A 20576-nucleotide genomic window follows, 5' to 3' on the forward strand; every position below is an offset into this window, starting at 1 on the left:
ATTTCAGTGATTTATTTCAGAAAGAATTCATTTATAGCAGTGATTGATTGAGCAGAGAATATATTAACATTGCTGATTTTTTTTGGATAGTGCATTAACACAAGTGATTGATCGTGCATAGTGAGTTTTATACATCACTGAAAAGTTGAGGTAACAATGTATTATTATCATAGATTAATTGACAATTGAATATGTTAATATTGGTGATTTATTGAGGATTAAATGTATTTATATCTGGTTTAATTTAACCTGTTGGTGAACCATATATGTAGTATTCAAAACAAAATGAATGAACTGGAGGCAATCATTTGTAGGGAGTATCCTGATATAATCGGCTTGACTGAAGCATGGCTTCATAGTGAACAAGACTGGCAACCTAATATTGCTGGATATAACACATTTAGGAAGGAAGGCGGAGGAAGAAGGGGAGGTGGAGTAGCTGTACTAGTTAAAGATAACATAATGGCAGTAGAAAGCAGGATGTAACTAGCAGTAAGATAGATACAGAATCCATATGGATTGAGATAAAAGATATGAAGGGATCCATCACCCTAATAGGGAGACACTATAGATGACCTAATAGTGGAAGGGAATTGGAGGAAGAACTATGTAGGCAAATCCACGAGAGGAGTAGCAGGCACAGAATAATGATATGGGAAATTTCAACTACCCCAAATAAACTGGCAGGAAGCAGCGAAAGGAGAAAAGGGAATTGAGTTTTTACAGTGTATGCAGGACTCCTTTCTCACTCAGTACATAAGAAGTCCAACATGAAAAGAATCACTGCTGGATTTTGTAATGGGTAATGGACCAGAACAGATAGGAGACTTAAGTATATGAGAGCATCTTGGGAGTAGTGATTACAATTTAGTAAGGTTCAAGATTAGGATCGAGAGTGACGTAAATAGGTCAAAGACTAAGTGAATAGGAAAGAGAAAACTGTGACAAAATGAGGGTGGAGCTAAAAAAAGTAAACTGGGAGACAATCTTGAAAAACAAAGAGACAGAAAATCAATGGGAAATCTTTAAACTGGTAATTCAAGTTCAAGAGTTCAAGAGAAATGTATTCTATTAAAAGCCAAAAACAAGCAAAGTAATTATGAAGTACTGTGGATGAATAAATAACTAAAGGAAAAATTGAATCTAAAGAAAAATACATACAAGAAGTACTTCAGTACTAATGGAAAGGAGGACAAAAGGGAATCCGAAGAACTTAGGAGAGAAGTTTTAAAAACCATCAGGAAAGCAATGAGAAATTACAAAATCGAATTATCAAGGAATATAAAAATAAATAATAAAGTGTACTGTAGACAGATAAATAACAAATGGAGAATTAAAGTAGGGATAGGGCCATTAAAGGATGAGCAACATAAACTCACAGGTAATGACAGAGAAATGTCAGAAGTATTGAATAACTACTTCGCCTCAGCTTTACTAAAGAAGATAATGTAATAAACACTTCACTAGAGAATGAGCTAAAAAGAATATGAATATAGTTGGGATAGAAAGGGAGAAAATAATTGACAAATTACCAAAACTGAAAGGGGATAAGCCCCACGTCCAGATGGTATGCACTCGTCATACTCGAGGAAACTAGGGAGGAAATAGCAGAAGCACTAGTTTATATATACAAATGTTCCATAAAAGAGGCAATAGTGCCAGAGGACTGGCAGACAGTTAATGCTGTATCTATATACAAAAAGGGAGATGGGACAAAACTTGGGCTTTATAGACCAGTCACCTCAAGGTCAATGTTAGGAAAGATACTGAAATCTCTACTAAAATAAGTGATAGAAGAGCATCTAGAGACAGAAAATATAATAAAAATAGTGAGAATAGATTCCGAAAGGCCAAGCCATGCTTAGCTAACCTGATAGCATTCTTTGAGCAATGTTCCCCCTTGATGGCGCAATTCCGCAAAGAAAATCTTGGTCCCGCCGCGCGATGCCAAAAGCTGCTTTTTTCTGCCGGTGCAGCGAGGCTGTGACCTTGTAAAATGCCGGTGCAGCTCCCATTAAAGGGAAGGACGTACTGCCGCTGTCGCCATGTTTTTATCTGTCAGCCGATTCCCATGTCGGGCTGGCAATTATGCTCCCGGATTTGGCTGGGCTGCCAACAGGCAGCCTGGAACCCCTCTTGGGTGCCAGGCCGCTGGCCCGGCCAAAATACTCCTGGTGGCCCAGTGAACCGAACTTAAAAAATCGTGCAGGCTCATCCCTTTAAGTGAAGGGGAGAGCCGTAGTGATGCAGCGCGTGATGAGGTCATCAGTGCTACACTGATGACAGCGGCGGACACTCCGCCCACCCCCAACTTCCGCCCATCTAAAGTGCAAACTTCCGCTCATCGCCCCCATTATGACCAACTTCCAGTCCGCCGGAAAAAAAAGCCAAAGAGTGAAATTTCACTCACGAGGCCACCGCATTCACCGCACGGGTAAAATCACCAGAAACAGGGTAGGTGCACCCCCTTTTCAGCCGTGGGCAATTTCGGCCACTAGAAAACTTGCATTCTGGGCAGTTAAGTGGCAAATGAACTTTATAGAATGATAGAATGATACAGCACAGAAGAAGGTCAGTCCGGCTCTTTGAAAACGCTATCAACTTAATCCCACTTCCCCTTTCTTTCTCCATAGTACTGTAATTTTTTTCCCATCAAGTATTTATCCAATTCTGTTTAGAATGCTATTACTGAATCTGTTCCCCCGCCCTTTCAGGCAGTGCATTCCAGATCACAACAACTCGCTGCGTAAACAAATGTTTCCTCATGTCGCCTCTGGTTCTTTTGTCGATCACGTTAAATCTGTGTCCTCTGGTTACTGACCCTTCTGTCACTGGAAACAGTTTCTCCTTATTTACTCTATCAAAGCCATTCCTGATTTTGAACACCGCTATTGAATCTCCTCTTAGCCTTCTCTGCTCTAAGGAGAACAATCCCAGTTTCTCAAGGCTCTCCATGTAACTGAAGCCCCTCATTCCTGGTACCATTTTAGGAAATCTCTGCTGCACCTTCTGCAAGGCCTAGACATCCTTCCTAAAGTGTGATGCCCGGAACTGGCCGCAATACTCCAGTGGTTAAACAGGTTTAGCATAACTTCCTTACTTTTGTGCTCTATTCCTCTAGTAATAAAGCCATATGTTGTTTTAACAGCCTTCTCAACTTGTCCTGCCACCTTCAAAGATATGTGTACGTACACCCGCAGGTCTCTCTGTGTATGTATACCCACAGGTCTCTCTGTGTATGTACACCCCCAGGTCTCTCTGTGTATGTACACCGCTGGTCTCTCTGTGTATGTACACCCCCAAGTCTCTCTGTGTATGTACACCCCCAGGTCTCTCTGTGTATGTACACCGCTGGTCTCTCTGTTCCTGCACCATTTAGTTTATATTGCCTCTTCTCATTCTTCCAAACAAAATGTATTACTTCTCTGCATTCAAATTCAGCTGCCATGTGTCTGCCCATTCCAACAGTCTGTCCGTGTCTTCCTGCATATATTACTATCTTCCTCATTGTTTACTACATTTTGTGTCATCTGCAAACTTTTAAATTATGCCCTGTATACCCAAGTCCAGGTTATTAATATATCAAAAAGAGCAGTGATTGTAATACCAACTCCTGGGGGTCACCACTGCATACTTCCCTCCAGTCTGAAACAACCGTTCATCACTTCTTTATTCTTTCTGTCTCTTAGCAAATGTATCTACACTACCTTTGTCCCTTTAACTATGTGGTACTTTGTCAAACACCTTTTGAAAGTCCATGTACACAACATCAACTGCACTACCCTTATCTACCCTCTCCGTTACTTCATCAAAAAACTCAATCAAGTTAGTCAATCATAGTTTGCCTTTAAGAAGTCTGTGCTGATTTTAATTTATTAACCCGCACTTGAACATAGATAAATGTGAGGTGATGCACTTTGGTAGGAAAAACAGAAACATCACCTACAAACTGAATGGGGTAGAAGAGCAAAGGGAGCTAGGGATACAGGTGAACAAATCATTAAAAGCAGCATCACAGGTCAGCAAAGCAATTAAACATGGTAACAAAGCACTGGGATTTATTTCTAATGGGATAGAATTCAAAAGTAGTGAAGTTATGTGAAACTTGTAGAGGACTCTGGCCAGGTAACTTTCCACAGTTCTGGTCTCCATACTATAAAAAGGACATGGAAGCACTGGAGAAAAGGGAAGACTTAGAGGTGACCTGATCGAGATCTTTAAAATTATGAATTGTTGGAACAGGGTAGATGCGGAGAGAATGTTTGCATTTGTAGGAGAATCCCAAACTAGGGCCACAAATAGAAGATAGTTACTAATAAATCCAATAGGGAAATAAGGGGAAATTTCTTTATTCAGAGAGTGGTTAGAACGTGGAACTCGCTACCACAGGAAGTGGTTGAGGCAAATAGCTTGGATGCTTTCAAAAGTAAAAGAGACGAGTACATGACAGAAAAGGAATAATAAGATTTGCTGAAAGGCCGAGATGAGGTAGATTGAATGGGAGGAGACGCGTGGAGTATAAACACCAGCTCAGACTAGTTGGGCCGAATGACCTATTTTATGTAATTCTATTAATATCACTGATTTATTGCGTAAAGAATATTAATATCACTGTATAAACTAACCATATTATAATCTTACGCAAATATATGCAAACCTTTTTCTTCTTTTCAAACTACTGTAGCTTTGCCATTTAACCTTGAATGCTTATTTTTAATATTGAATGCAGCAAGGAATTTTACACGGTGCCAAGACCTTTACATAGTGCTTGGACTCTGCAACTCACTGAATTGGGTTGTATTTGGGATTGATGGGGAAGGACCGCCACCAAGTGGCCATCAGGAGAACCGCAGGGGGTGAATACGCCCTTCATTGAAAGCACGTCTTCATTAATAGTTTTCTTTGCAGGTGTTTTAGGGCTAGAAATTTGCCTCATTTGCACCTCCCGTTAGCGCCTCTGGGGGGCGATAACGGGGCGCTACGGTTTTGCAACCGAGTGCGGCGAGAGGACCGAAGCCTGCGGAATTCCCGTCACGGTTTGCAGCGGCAGTAACTCCTAGCGCCACGGTCTCCTGTGTCCGGAGATTGTGACGCCTGTTGTCCCAGTGCCCAGCTGTTAACCCAGTGCCCAGCTGTTACCCCAGTACCGAGCTGTTACCCCAGTGGCCAGCTGGTGCCCTCAGTGTCCTGCTGCAACCACAGTGTTCAGCTGTTGCCCCAGTGCCCATCTGTTGTCCCAGTGCCCAGCTGTTACCCCAGTACCCAGCTGTTACCCCAGTGCCCAGCTGTAGCCCTCAGTGTCCTGCTATTTCCCATTGCCCAGCTGTTACCCCAGTGCCCAGCTGTTACCCCATTGCCCAGCTGTTGCCCTCAGTGTTCTGCTGTTGCCCCAGTGCCCAGCTGTTACCCCAGTACCGAGCTGTTACCCCCGTACCCAGCTGTTAAACCAGTGCCCAGCTGTTGCCCTCAGTGCACTGCTGTTACTGCAATGCCCAGTTATTGCCCTAGTGCCCATCTGTTACCCCAGTGCCCATCTGTTACCCCAGTGCCCAGCTGCTACCCCAGTACTCAGTTGTTACCCCAGTGCCCAGCTGTTACCCCAGTACCCAGCTATTCCCCCGGTGCCCAGCTGTTGCCCTCAGCGACCTGCTGTTGCCCCCAATGCCCATTGTTAGCCCAGTGCCGATCTGTTGCCCCAGTGCCCAGCTGTTGCCCTGTGGCCTGCTTTTACCCCAGGGTCCAAATGTTGCCCCAGTACCCAGCTGTTACCCCAGTGCCCAGCTGTTACCCCAGTGCCCAGCTGTTACCCCAGACTCCTGCTGTTACCCCATTACGCAGCTGTTGCCTTCCCCAGTGTCCAGCTGTTGCTCACGCCAGTGCCCATCTGCTACGACCAGTGTCTAGGTGGTACACCCAGGGTCCATTTTTAAGCCCCAGTATCCAGCTGTTGCTCTACCCACTGCCAAGCTGGTATCCCAGTGCCCATCTGTTGTCCCAGTGCCCAGCTGTTAACCCAGTGCCCAGCTGTTACCCCAGTGGCCAGCTGGTGCCTTCAGTGTCCTGCTGCAACCACAGTGTTCAGCTGTTGCCCCAGTGCCCATCTGTTGTCCCAGTGCCCAGCTGTTACCCCAGTACCCAGCTGTTACCCCAGTGCCCAGCTGTAGCCCTCAGTGTCCTGCTATTTCCCAGTGCCCAGCTGTTACCCCAGTGCCCAGCTGTTACCCCATTGCCCAGCTGTTGCCCTCAGTGTTCTGCTGTTGCCCCAGTGCCCAGCTGTTACCCCAGTACCGAGCTCTTAACCCAGTACACAGCTGTTAAACCAGTGCCCAGCTGTTGCCCTCAGTGCACTGCTGTTACTGCAGTGCCCAGTTATTGCCCTAGAGCTCATCTGTTACCCCAGTGCCCATCTGTTACCCAGTGCCAGGCTGTTGCCCCAGTGACCAGCTGTTGCCCTCAGTGTACTGGTACCCCAGTGCTCAGTTGTTGCCCCAGTGCCCATCTTTTCCCCGAGTGTACTGCTGCTACCCCAGTGCCCAACTGTGCTCCCAGTGCCCAGCTGTTACCCCAGTGCCCAGCTGTTGCTCTCACCAGTGCCCAGCGGATAGGATAGAGTCCAGGTGGTAAACCCTGAGCCCAGTTTTTAACCCCAGTATCCAGCTGTTCCCCTCCCCACTGCCAAGCTGTTATCCCAGTGCCGATCTGTTGCCTCAGTGCCCAGCTGTTGCATCAGTGCCAAGCTTTTGCCTTAGTGCCGACCTGTTGTCCCAGTGCCCAGCTGTTACCCCAGTGCCCAGCTGTTACCCCAGTGCCCAGCTGTTACCCCAGTGCCCAGCTGTTACCCCAGACTCCTGCTGTTACCCCATTACGCAGCTGTTGCCTTCCCCAGTGTCCAGCTGTTGCTCACGCCAGTGCCCATCTGCTACGACCAGTGTCTAGGTGGTACACCCAGGGTCCATTTTTAAGCCCCAGTATCCAGCTGTTGCTCTACCCACTGCCAAGCTGGTATCCCAGTGCCCATCTGTTGTCCCAGTGCCCAGCTGTTAACCCAGTGCCCAGCTGTTACCCCAGTGGCCAGCTGGTGCCTTCAGTGTCCTGCTGCAACCACAGTGTTCAGCTGTTGCCCCAGTGCCCATCTGTTGTCCCAGTGCCCAGCTGTTACCCCAGTACCCAGCTGTTACCCCAGTGCCCAGCTGTAGCCCTCAGTGTCCTGCTATTTCCCAGTGCCCAGCTGTTACCCCAGTGCCCAGCTGTTACCCCATTGCCCAGCTGTTGCCCTCAGTGTTCTGCTGTTGCCCCAGTGCCCAGCTGTTACCCCAGTACCGAGCTCTTAACCCAGTACACAGCTGTTAAACCAGTGCCCAGCTGTTGCCCTCAGTGCACTGCTGTTACTGCAGTGCCCAGTTATTGCCCTAGAGCTCATCTGTTACCCCAGTGCCCATCTGTTACCCAGTGCCAGGCTGTTGCCCCAGTGACCAGCTGTTGCCCTCAGTGTACTGGTACCCCAGTGCTCAGTTGTTGCCCCAGTGCCCATCTTTTCCCCGAGTGTACTGCTGCTACCCCAGTGCCCAACTGTGCTCCCAGTGCCCAGCTGTTACCCCAGTGCCCAGCTGTTGCTCTCACCAGTGCCCAGCGGATAGGATAGAGTCCAGGTGGTAAACCCTGAGCCCAGTTTTTAACCCCAGTATCCAGCTGTTCCCCTCCCCACTGCCAAGCTGTTATCCCAGTGCCGATCTGTTGCCTCAGTGCCCAGCTGTTGCATCAGTGCCAAGCTTTTGCCTTAGTGCCGACCTGTTGTCCCAGTGCCCAGCTGTTACCCCAGTGCCCAGCTGTTACCCCAGTGTCCAGCTGTTACCCCAGTCCCCAGCTATTATCGCAGTGCCCAGCTTTTACCGCAGTGCCCAGCTTACCCCAGCACCCAGCTGCTCCCCAGTGCCCAGTTTTTACCCCAGTGCCCAGCTGTTACCACAGTGCCCAGCTGTTACCCCAGTGCCCAGCTGTTGCCTTCAGTACCCAACTGTTATCATGTGCCCAGCTGTTCACCCAGTGCCCAGCTGTTGCCCTCAGCGTCCTGCTGGTGCCCCCAGTGCCCATCTGTTGCCCCAGTGCCCAGCTGTTTCCCTGTGTCCTGCTGTTACCCCAGTGCCAGCTGTTACCCCAGTACCCAGATGTTACCCCAGTGCCCAGCTGTTTCCCTGTGTCCTGCTGTTACCGCAGTGCCAGCTGTTACCCCAGTACCCAGATGTTACCCCACTGCCCAGCTGTTTCCCTGTGTCCTGCCGTTACCCCAGTGCCAGCTGTTAACCCAGTGTCCAACTGTTGCCCCCACTACCCAACTGTGACCCCAATGCCTAGATGTTATCCCAGTGCCCAGCTGTTAACCCAGACTCCTGCTGTTACCCCACTACCCAGCTGTTGCCTTCCCCAATGCCCAGCTATTGCTCTCGGCAGTGCCCATCTGTTACGACCAGTGTCTGGGTGGTACACCCAGGGCCCATTTTTTAACCCCCAGTATCCAGCTGTTGCTCTACCCACTGCCAAGCTGGTATCCCAGTGCCCATCTAATGCCCCAATGCCCAGCTGTTGCCCCAGGGCCCAGCAGTTGCCCCAGTATCCTGCTGTTAGCCCAGTGACCAGCTGTTGCCCTCAGTGTCCTGCTGGTACTTCAGTACCCAGCTGTTATCCCAGTGCCTATCTGTTACCCCAGTGCCCAGCTGTTCCCCTAGTGCCCAGCTGTTGCACTCAGCGACCTGCTGTTACCCCAGTGCCCAGCTGTTACCCCAGACTCCTGCTGTTACCCCATTATGCAGCTGTTGCATTCCCCAGTGTCCAGTTGTTGCTCACGCCAGTGCCCATCAGTTACGACCAGTGTGTAGGTGATACACCCAGGGTCCATTTTTAAGCCCCAGTATCCAGCTGTTGCTCTACCCACTGCCAAGCTGGTATCCCAGTGCCCATCTGTTGTCCCAGTACCCAGCTGTTACCCCAGTGCCCAGCTGCTACCACAGTACTCAGTTGTTACCCCAGTGCCCAGCTGTTACCCCAGTGCCCAGCTGTTACCCCAGTGGCCAGCTGGTGCCCTCAGTGTCCTGCTGCAACCACAGTGTTCAGCTGTTGCCCCGGTGCCCATCTGTTGTCCCAGTGCCCAGCTGTTACCCCAGTACCAGTTGTTACCCCAGTGCCCAGCTGTAGCCCTCAGTGTCCTGCTATTTCCCAGTGCCCAGCTGTTACCCCAGTACCGAGCTTTTACCCCAGTGCCCAGCTGCTACCCCAGTACTCAGTTGTTACCCCAGTGCCCAGCTTTTCCCCCGCTGCCCAGCTGTTGCCCTCAGCGACCTGCTGTTGCCCCCAATGCCCATTGTTAGCCCACTGCCGATCTGTTGCCCCAGTGCCCAGCTGTTGCCCTGTGGACTGCTGTTACCCCAGGGTCCAAATGTTGCCCCAGTACCCAGCTGTTACCCCAGTGCCCAGCTGTTACCCCAGACTCCTGCTGTTACCCCATTACGCAGCTGTTGCCTTCCCCAGTGTCCAGCTGTTGCTCACGCCAGTGCCCATCTGCTACGACCAGTGTCTAGGTGGTACACCCAGGGTCCATTTTTAAGCCCCAGTATCCAGCTGTTGCTCTACTCACTGCCAAGCTGGTATCCCAGTGCCTATCTGTTGTCCCAGTGCCCAGCTGTTAACCCAGTGCACAGCTGTTACCCCAGTGGCCAGCTGGTGCCCTCAGTGTCCTGCTGCAACCACAGTGTTCAGCTGTTGCCCCAGTGCCCATCTGTTGTCCCAGTGCCCAGCTGTTACCCCAGTACCCAGCTGTTACCCCAGTGCCTAGCTGTAGCCCTCAGTGTCCTGCTATTTCCCAGTGCCCAGCTGTTACCCCAGTGCCCAGCTGTTACCCCATTGCCCAGCTGTTGCCCTCAGTGTTCTGCTGTTGCCCCAGTGCCCAGCTGTTACCCCAGTACCGAGCTCTTAACCCAGTACACAGCTGTTAAACCAGTGCCCAGCTGTTGCCCTCAGTGCACTGCTGTTACTGCAGTGCCCAGTTATTGCCCTAGTGCTCATCTGTTACCCCAGTGCCCATCTGTTACCCAGTGCCAGGCTGTTGCCCCAGTGACCAGCTGTTGCCCTCAGTGTACTGGTACCCCAGTGCTCAGTTGTTGCCCCAGTGCCCATCTTTTCCCCAAGTGTACTGCTGCTACCCCAGTGCCCAGCTGTGATCCCAGTGCCCAGCTGTTACCCCAGTGCCCAGCTGTTGCTCTCACCAGTGCCCAGTGGATAGGATAGAGTCCAGGTGGTAAACACTGAGCCCAGTTTTTAACCCCAGTATCCAGCTGTTCCCCTCCCCACTGCCAAGCTGTTATCCCAGTGCCGATCTGTTGCCTCAGTGCCCAGCTGTTGCATCAGTGCCAAGCTTTTGCCTTCGTGCCGACCTGTTGCCCCAGTGCCCAGCTGTTACCCCAGTGCCCAGCTGTTACCCCAGTGTCCAGCTGTTACCCCAGTCCCCAGCTTACCCCAGTACCCAGCTGCTCCCCAGTGCCCAGTTGTTACCCCAGTGCCCAGCTGTTGCCTTCAGTACCCAACTGTTACCCAGTGCCCAGCTGTTCCCCCAGTGCCAAGCTGTTGCCCTCAGCGTCCTGCTGGTGCCCCCAGTGCCCATCTGTTAGCCCAGTACCGACCTGTTGCCCCAGTGCCCTGCTGTTTCCCTGTGTCCTGCTGTTACCCCAGTGCCAGCTGTTACCCCAGTACCCAGATGTTACCCCAGTGCCCAGCTGTTACCCAGTGTCCAACTGTTGCCCCCACTACCCAACTGTGACCCCAGTGCCTAGCTGTTATCCCAGTGCCCAGCTGTTAACCTAGACTCCTGCTGTTACCCCATTACCCAGCTGTTGCCTTCCCCAATGCCCAGCTATTGCTCTCGGCAGTGCCCATCTATTACGGCCAGTGTCTAGGTGGTACACCCAGGGCCCATTTTTTAACCCCCAGTATCCAGCTGTTGCTCTACCAACTGCCAAGCTGGTATCCCAGTGCCCATCTGATGCCCCAATGCCCAGCTGTTGCCCCAGGGCCCAGCAGTTGCCCCAGTATCCTGCTGTTAGCCCAGTGACCAGCTGTTGCCCTCAGTGTCCTGCTGGTACTTCAGTACCCAGCTGTTATCCCAGTGCCTATCTGTTACCCCAGTACCCAGCTGTTCCCCTAGTGCCCAGCTGTTGCACTCAGCGACCTGCTGTTACCCCAGTGCCCAGCTGTTACCCCAGACTCCTGCTGTTACCCCATTATGCAGCTGTTGCATTCCCTAGTGTCCAGTTGTTGCTCACGCCAGTGCCCATCAGTTACGACCAGTGTGTAGGTGATACACCCAGGATCCATTTTTAAGCCCCAGTATCCAGCTGTTGCTCTACCCACTGCCAAGCTGGTATCCCAGTGCCCATCTGTTGTCCCAGTGCCCAGCTGCTACCACAGTACTCAGTTGTTACCCCAGTGCCCAGCTGTTACCCCAGTACCCAGCTGTTCCCCCAGTGCCCAGCTGTTGCCCTCAGCGACCTGCTGTTGCCCCCAATGCCCATTGTTAGCCCAGTGCCGATCTGTTGCCCCAGTGCCCAGCTGTTGCCCTGTGGCCTGCTGTTACCCCAGGGTCCAAATGTTGCCCCCAGTACCCAGCTGTTACCCCAGTGCCCAGCTTTTTCCCTGTGTCCTGCTGTTACCCCAGTGCCAGCTGTTACCCCAGTACCCAGATGTTACCCCAGTGCCCAGCTGTTTCCCTGTGTCCTGCCGTTACCCCAGTGCCAGCTGTTAACCCAGTGTCCAACAGTTGCCCCCACTACCCAACTGTGACCCCAGTGCCTAGCTGTTATCCCAGTGCCCAGCTGTTAACCCAGACTCCTGCTGTTACCCCATTACCCAGCTGTTGCCTTCCCCAATGCCCAGCTATTGCTCTCGGCAGTGCCCATCTGTTATGACCAGTGTCTGGGTGGTACACCCAGGGCCCATTTTTTAACCCCCAGTATCCAGCTGTTGCTCTACCCACTGCCAAGCTGGTATCCCAGTGCCCATCTAATGCCCCAATGCCCAGCTGTTGCCCCAGGGCGCAGCAGTTGCCCCAGTATCCTGCTGTTAGCCAAGTGACCAGCTGTTGCCCTCAGTGTCCTGCTGGTACTTCAGTACCCAGCTGTTATCCCAGTGCCTATCTGTTACCCCAGTACCCAGCTGTTCCCCTAGTGCCCTGCTGTTGCACTCAGCGACCTGCTGTTACCCCAGTGCCCAGCTGTTACCCCAGACTCCTGCTGTTACCCCATTATGCAGCTGTTGCATTCCCCAGTGTCCAGTTGTTGCTCACGCCCGTGCCCATCAGTTACGACCAGTGTGTAGGTGATACACCCAGGGTCCATTTTTAAGCCCCAGTATCCAGCTGTTGCTCTACCTACTGCCAAGCTGGTATCCCAGTGCCCATCTGTTGTCCCAGTACCCAGCTGTTACCCCAGTGCCCAGCTGCTACCACAGTACTCAGTTGTTACCCCAGTGCCCAGCTGTTACCCCAGTGCCCAGCTGTTACCCCAGTGCCCAGCTGTTACCCCAGACTCCTGCTGTTACCCCATTACGCAGCTGTTGCCTTCCCCAGTGTCCAGCTGTTGCTCACGCCAGTGCCCATCTGCTACGACCAGTGTCTAGGTGGTACACCCAGGGTCCATTTTTAAGCGCCAGTATCCAGCTGTTGTTCTACCCACTGCCAAGCTGGTATCCTAGTGCCCATCTATTGTCCCAGTGACCAGCTGTTAACCCAGTGCCCAGCTGTTACCCCAGTGGCCAGCTGGTGCCCTCAGTGTCCTGCTGCAACCACAGTGTTCAGCTGTTGCCCCGGTGCCCATCTGTTGTCCCAGTGCCCAGCTGTTACCCCAGTACCAGTTGTTACCCCAGTGCCCAGCTGTAGCCCTCAGTGTCCTGCTATTTCCCAGTGCCAAGCTGTTACCCCAGTGCCCAGCTGTTATACCAGTACCGAGCTCTTAACCCAGTAGACAGCTGTTACCCCGGTACCCAGCTGTTAAACCAGTGCCCAGCTGTTACCCCATTGCCCAGCTGTTGCCCTCAGTGTTCTGCTGTTGTCCCAGTGCCCAGCTGTTACCCCAGTACCGTGCATTTAACCCAGTAGACAGCTGTTACCCCCGTACCCAGCTGTTAAACCAGTGCCCAGCTGTTGCCCTCAGTGCACTGCTGTTACTGCAGTGCCCAGTTATTGCCCTCAGTGTTCAGCTGTTGCCCCAGTGCCCATCTGTTACCCCAGTGCCCAGCTGTTGCCCTCAGTGTTCAGCTGTTGCCCCAGTGCCCATCTGTTACCCCAGTGCCCATCTGTTAAGCCCAGTACCCAGCTGTTACCCCAGTGCCCAGCTGTAGCCCTCAGTGTCCTGCTATTTCCCAGTGCCCAGCTGTTACCCCAGTGCCCAGCTGTTACCCCAGTGCCCAGCTGTTACCCCAGACTCCTGCTGTTACCCCATTACGCAGCTGTTGCCTTCCCCAGTGTCCAGCTGTTGCTCATGCCAGTGCCCATCTTCTACAACCGGTGTCTAGGTGGTACACCCAGGGTCCATTTTTAAGCCACAGTATCCAGCTGTTGCTCTACCCACTGCCAAGCTGGTATCCCAGTGCCCATCTGCTGTCCCAGTGCCCAGCTGTTAACCCAGTGCCCAGCTGTTACCCCAGTACCGAGCTGTTACCCCAGTGGCCAGCTGGTGCCCTCAGTGTCCTGCTGCAACCACAATGTTCAGCTGTTGCCCCAGTACCCATCTGTTGTCCCAGTGCCCAGCTGTTACCCCAGTACCCAGCTGTTACCCCAGTGCCCAGCTGTAGCCCTCAGTGTCCTGCTATTTCCCAGTGCCCAGCTGTTACCCCAGTGCCCATCTGTTGTCCCAGTGCCCAGCTGTTACCCCAGTACCGAGCTTTTACCCCAGTGCCCAGCTGCTACCCCAGTACTCAGTTGTTACCCCAGTGCCCAGCTTTCCCCCCGCTGCCCAGCTGTTGCCCTCATCGACCTGCTGTTGCCCCCAATGCCCATTGTTAGCCCACTGCCGATCTGTTGCCCCAGTGCCCAGCTGTTGCCCTGTGTCCTGCTGTTATCCCAGGTTCCAAATGTTGCCCCAGTACCCAGCTGTTACCCCAGTGCCCAGCTGTTACCCCAGTGCCCAGCTGTTACCCCAGACTCCTGCTGTTACCCCATTACGCAGCTGTTGCCTTCCCCAGTGTCCAGCTGTTGCTCACGCCAGTGCCCATCTGCTACGACCAGTGTCTAGGTGGTACACCCAGGGTCCATTTTTAAGCCCCAGTATCCAGCTGTTGCTCTGCCCACTGCCAAGCTGGTATCCCAGTGCCTATCTGTTGTGCCAGTGCCCAGCTGTTAACCCAGTGCCCAGCTGTTACCCCAGTGGCCAGCTGATGCCCTCAGTGTCCTGCTGCAACTACAGTGTTCATCTGTTGCCCCAGTGCCCATCTGTTGTCCCAGTGCCCAGCTGTTACCCCAGTACCCAGCTGTTACCCCAGTGCCTAGCTGTAGCCCTCAGTGTCCTGCTATTTCCCAGTGCCCAGCTGTTACCCCAGTGCCCAGCTGTTACCCCATTGCCCAGCTGTTGCCCTCAGTGTTCTGCTGTTGCCCCAGTGCCCAGCTGTTACCCCAGTACCGAGCTCTTAACCCAGTCCACAGCTGTTAAACCAGTGCCCAGCTGTTGCCCTCAGTGCACTGCTGTTAATGCAGTGCCCAGTTATTGCCCTAGTGCTCATCTGTTACCCCAGTGCCCATCTGTTACCCAGTGCCAGGCTGTTGCCCCAGTGACCAGCTGTTGCCCTCAGTGTACTGGTACCCCAGTGCTCAGTTGTTGCCCCAGTGCCCATCTTTTCCCCAAGTGTATTGCTACTACCCCAGTGCCCAGCTGTGATCCCAGTGCCCAGCTGTTACCCCAGTGCCCAGCTGTTGCTCTCACCAGTGCCCAGTGGATAGGATAGAGTCCAGGTGGTAAACCCTGAGCCCAGTTTTTAACCCCAGTATCCAGCTGTTCCCCTCCCCACTGCCAAGCTGTTATCCCAGTGCCGATCTGTTGCCTCAGTGCCCAGCTGTTGCATCAGTGCCAAGCTTTTGCCTTAGTGCCGACCTGTTGCCCCAGTGCCCAGCTGTTACCCCAGTGCCCAGCTGTTACCCCAGTGTCCAGCTGTTACCCCAGTCCCCAGCTATTACCGCAGTGCCCAGCTTTTACCGCAGTGCCCAGCTTTTACCGCAGTACCCAGCTGTTACCACAGTGCCCAGTTGTTACCCCAGTGCCGACCTGTTGCCCCAGTGCCCTGCTGTTTCCCTGTGTCCTGCTGTTACCCCAGTGCCAGCTGTTACCCCAGTACCCAGATGTAACCCCAGTGCCCAGATGTTACCCCAGTGTCCAACTGTTGCCCCCGCTACCCAACTGTGACCCCAGTGCCTAGCTGTTATCCCAGTGCCCAGCTATTAACCCAGACTCCTGCTGTTACCCCATTACCCAGCTGTTGCCTTCCCCAATGCCCAGCTATTGCTCTCGGCAGTGCCCATCTGTTACGACCAGTGTCTAGGTGGTACACCCAGGGCCCATTTTTTAACCCCCAGTATCCAGCTGTTGCTCTACCAACTGCCAAGCTGGTATCCCAGTGCCCATCTGATGCCCCAATGCCCAGCTGTTGCCCCAGGGCCCAGCAGTTGCCCCAGTATCCTGCTGTTAGCCCAGTGACCAGCTGTTGCCCTCAGTGTCCTGCTGGTACTTCAGTACCCAGCTGTTATCCCAGTGCCTATCTGTTACCTCAGTACCCAGCTGTTCCCCTAGTGCCCAGCTGTTGCACTCAGCGACCTGCTGTTACCCCAGTGCCCAGCTGTTACCCCAGACTCCTGCTGTTACCCCATTATGCAGCTGTTGCATTCCCTAGTCTCCAGTTGTTGCTCACGCCAGTGCCCATCAGTTACGACCAGTGTGTAGGTGATACACCCAGGATCCATTTTTAAGCCCCAGTATCCAGCTGTTGCTCTACCCACTGCCAAGCTGGTATCCCAGTGCCCATCTGTTGTCCCAGTACCCAGCTGTTACCCCAGTGCCCAGCTGCTACCACAGTACTCAGTTGTTACCCCAGTGGCCAGCTGTTACCCCAGTACCCAGCTGTTCCCCCAGTGCCCAGCTGTTGCCCTCAGCGACCTGCTGTTGCCCCCAATGCCCATTGTTAGCCCAGTGCCGATCTGTTGCCCCAGTGCCCAGCTGTTGCCCTGTGGACTGCTGTTACCCCAGGGTCCAAATGTTGCCCCAGTACCCAGCTGTTACCCCAGTGCCCAGCTGTTACCCCAGACTCCTGCTGTTACCCCATTACGCAGCTGTTGCCTTCCCCAGTGTCCAGCTGTTGCTCACGCCAGTGCCCATCTGCTACGACCAGTGTCTAGGTGGTACACCCAGGGTCCATTTTTAAGCCCCAGTATCCAGCTGTTGCTCTACTCACTGCCAAGCTGGTATCCCAGTGCCTATCTGTTGTCCCAGTGCCCAGCTGTTAACCCAGTGCCCAGCTGTTACCCCAGTGGCCAGCTGGTGCCCTCAGTGTCCTGCTGCAACCACAGTGTTCAGCTGTTGCCCCAGTGCCCATCTGTTGTCCCAGTGCCCAGCTGTTACCCCAGTACCCAGCTGTTACCCCAGTGCCTAGCTGTAGCCCTCAGTGTCCTGCTATTTCCCAGTGCCCAGCTGTTACCCCAGTGCCCAGCTGTTACCCCATTGCCCAGCTGTTGCCCTCAGTGTTCTGCTGTTGCCCCAGTGCCCAGCTGTTACCCCAGTACCGAGCTCTTAACCCAGTCCACAGCTGTTAAACCAGTGCCCAGCTGTTGCCCTCAGTGCACTGCTGTTACTGCAGTGCCCAGTTATTGCCCTAGTGCTCATCTGTTACCCCAGTGCCCATCTGTTACCCAGTGCCAGGCTGTTGCCCCAGTGACCAGCTGTTGCCCTCAGTGTACTGGTACCCCAGTGCTCAGTTGTTGCCCCAGTGCCCATCTTTTCCCCAAGTGTACTGCTGCTACCCCAGTGCCCAGCTGTGATCCCAGTGCCCAGCTGTTACCCCAGTGCCCAGCTGTTGCTCTCACCAGTGCCCAGTGGATAGGATAGAGTCCAGGTGGTAAACACTGAGCCCAGTTTTTAACCCCAGTATCCAGCTGTTCCCCTCCCCACTGCCAAGCTGTTATCCCAGTGCCGATCTGTTGCCTCAGTGCCCAGCTGTTGCATCAGTGCCAAGCCTTTGCCTTCGTGCCGACCTGTTGCCCCAGTGCCCAGCTGTTACCCCAGTGCCCAGCTGTTACCCCAGTGTCCAGCTGTTACCCCAGTCCCCAGCTTACCCCAGTACCCAGCTGCTCCCCAGTGCCCAGTTGTTACCCCAGTGCCCAGCTGTTGCCTTCAGTACCCAACTGTTACCCAGTGCCCAGCTGTTCCCCCAGTGCCCAGCTGTTGCCCTCAGCGTCCTGCTGGTGCCCCCAGTGCCCATCTGTTAGCCCAGTACCGACCTGTTGCCCCAGTGCCCTGCTGTTTCCCTGTGTCCTGCTGTTACCCCAGTGCCAGCTGTTACCCCAGTACCCAGATGTTACCCCAGTGCCCAGCTGTTACCCAGTGTCCAACTGTTGCCCCCACTACCCAACTGTGACCCCAGTGCCTAGCTGTTATCCCAGTGCCCAGCTGTTAACCTAGACTCCTGCTGTTACCCCATTACCCAGCTGTTGCCTTCCCCAATGCCCAGCTATTGCTCTCGGCAGTGCCCATCTATTACGGCCAGTGTCTGGGTGGTACACCCAGGGCCCATTTTTTAACCCCCAGTATCCAGCTGTTGCTCTACCAACTGCCAAGCTGGTATCCCAGTGCCCATCTGATGCCCCAATGCCCAGCTGTTGCCCCAGGGCCCAGCAGTTGCCCCAGTATCCTGCTGTTAGCCCAGTGACCAGCTGTTGCCCTCAGTGTCCTGCTGGTACTTCAGTACCCAGCTGTTATCCCAGTGCCTATCTGTTACCCCAGTACCCAGCTGTTCCCCTAGTGCCCAGCTGTTGCACTCAGCGACCTGCTGTTACCCCAGTGCCCAGCTGTTACCCCAGACTCCTGCTGTTACCCCATTATGCAGCTGTTGCATTCCCTAGTGTCCAGTTGTTGCTCACGCCAGTGCCCATCAGTTACGACCAGTGTGTAGGTGATACACCCAGGATCCATTTTTAAGCCCCAGTATCCAGCTGTTGCTCTACCCACTGCCAAGCTGGTATCCCAGTGCCCATCTGTTGTCCCAGTGCCCAGCTGCTACCACAGTACTCAGTTGTTACCCCAGTGCCCAGCTGTTACCCCAGTACCCAGCTGTTCCCCCAGTGCCCAGCTGTTGCCCTCAGCGACCTGCTGTTGCCCCCAATGCCCATTGTTAGCCCAGTGCCGATCTGTTGCCCCAGTGCCCAGCTGTTGCCCTGTGGCCTGCTGTTACCCCAGGGTCCAAATGTTGCCCCCAGTACCCAGCTGTTACCCCAGTGCCCAGCTTTTTCCCTGTGTCCTGCTGTTACCCCAGTGCCAGCTGTTACCCCAGTACCCAGATGTTACCCCAGTGCCCAGCTGTTTCCCTGTGTCCTGCCGTTACCCCAGTGCCAGCTGTTAACCCAGTGTCCAACAGTTGCCCCCACTACCCAACTGTGACCCCAGTGCCTAGCTGTTATCCCAGTGCCCAGCTGTTAACCCAGACTCCTGCTGTTACCCCATTACCCAGCTGTTGCCTTCCCCAATGCCCAGCTATTGCTCTCGGCAGTGCCCATCTGTTATGACCAGTGTCTGGGTGGTACACCCAGGGCCCATTTTTTAACCCCCAGTATCCAGCTGTTGCTCTACCCACTGCCAAGCTGGTATCCCAGTGCCCATCTAATGCCCCAATGCCCAGCTGTTGCCCCAGGGCGCAGCAGTTGCCCCAGTATCCTGCTGTTAGCCAAGTGACCAGCTGTTGCCCTCAGTGTCCTGCTGGTACTTCAGTACCCAGCTGTTATCCCAGTGCCTATCTGTTACCCCAGTACCCAGCTGTTCCCCTAGTGCCCTGCTGTTGCACTCAGCGACCTGCTGTTACCCCAGTGCCCAGCTGTTACCCCAGACTCCTGCTGTTACCCCATTATGCAGCTGTTGCATTCCCCAGTGTCCAGTTGTTGCTCACGCCCGTGCCCATCAGTTACGACCAGTGTGTAGGTGATACACCCAGGGTCCATTTTTAAGCCCCAGTATCCAGCTGTTGCTCTACCTACTGCCAAGCTGGTATCCCAGTGCCCATCTGTTGTCCCAGTACCCAGCTGTTACCCCAGTGCCCAGCTGCTACCACAGTACTCAGTTGTTACCCCAGTGCCCAGCTGTTACCCCAGTGCCCAGCTGTTACCCCAGTGCCCAGCTGTTACCCCAGACTCCTGCTGTTACCCCATTACGCAGCTGTTGCCTTCCCCAGTGTCCAGCTGTTGCTCACGCCAGTGCCCATCTGCTACGACCAGTGTCTAGGTGGTACACCCAGGGTTCATTTTTAAGCGCCAGTATCCAGCTGTTGTTCTACCCACTGCCAAGCTGGTATCCTAGTGCCCATCTATTGTCCCAGTGACCAGCTGTTAACCCAGTGCCCAGCTGTTACCCCAGTGGCCAGCTGGTGCCCTCAGTGTCCTGCTGCAACCACAGTGTTCAGCTGTTGCCCCGGTGCCCATCTGTTGTCCCAGTGCCCAGCTGTTACCCCAGTACCAGTTGTTACCCCAGTGCCCAGCTGTAGCCCTCAGTGTCCTGCTATTTCCCAGTGCCAAGCTGTTACCCCAGTGCCCAGCTGTTATACCAGTACCGAGCTCTTAACCCAGTAGACAGCTGTTACCCCGGTACCCAGCTGTTAAACCAGTGCCCAGCTGTTACCCCATTGCCCAGCTGTTGCCCTCAGTGTTCTGCTGTTGTCCCAGTGCCCAGCTGTTACCCCAGTACCGTGCATTTAACCCAGTAGACAGCTGTTACCCCCGTACCCAGCTGTTAAACCAGTGCCCAGCTGTTGCCCTCAGTGCACTGCTGTTACTGCAGTGCCCAGTTATTGCCCTCAGTGTTCAGCTGTTGCCCCAGTGCCCATCTGTTACCCCAGTGCCCAGCTGTTGCCCTCAGTGTTCAGCTGTTGCCCCAGTGCCCATCTGTTACCCCAGTGCCCATCTGTTAAGCCCAGTACCCAGCTGTTACCCCAGTGCCCAGCTGTAGCCCTCAGTGTCCTGCTATTTCCCAGTGCCCAGCTGTTACCCCAGTGCCCAGCTGTTACCCCAGTGCCCAGCTGTTACCCCAGACTCCTGCTGTTACCCCATTACGCAGCTGTTGCCTTCCCCAGTGTCCAGCTGTTGCTCACGCCAGTGCCCATCTGCTACGACCAGTGTCTAGGTGGTACACCCAGGGTCCATTTTTAAGCCCCAGTATCCAGCTGTTGCTCTGCCCACTGCCAAGCTGGTATCCCAGTGCCTATCTGTTGTGCCAGTGCCCAGCTGTTAACCCAGTGCCCAGCTGTTACCCCAGTGGCCAGCTGATGCCCTCAGTGTCCTGCTGCAACTACAGTGT

The sequence above is a fragment of the Pristiophorus japonicus genome, chromosome 15, assembly GCF_044704955.1.
Source record: "Pristiophorus japonicus isolate sPriJap1 chromosome 15, sPriJap1.hap1, whole genome shotgun sequence".
Classification (NCBI taxonomy): Eukaryota; Metazoa; Chordata; class Chondrichthyes; family Pristiophoridae; genus Pristiophorus; species Pristiophorus japonicus.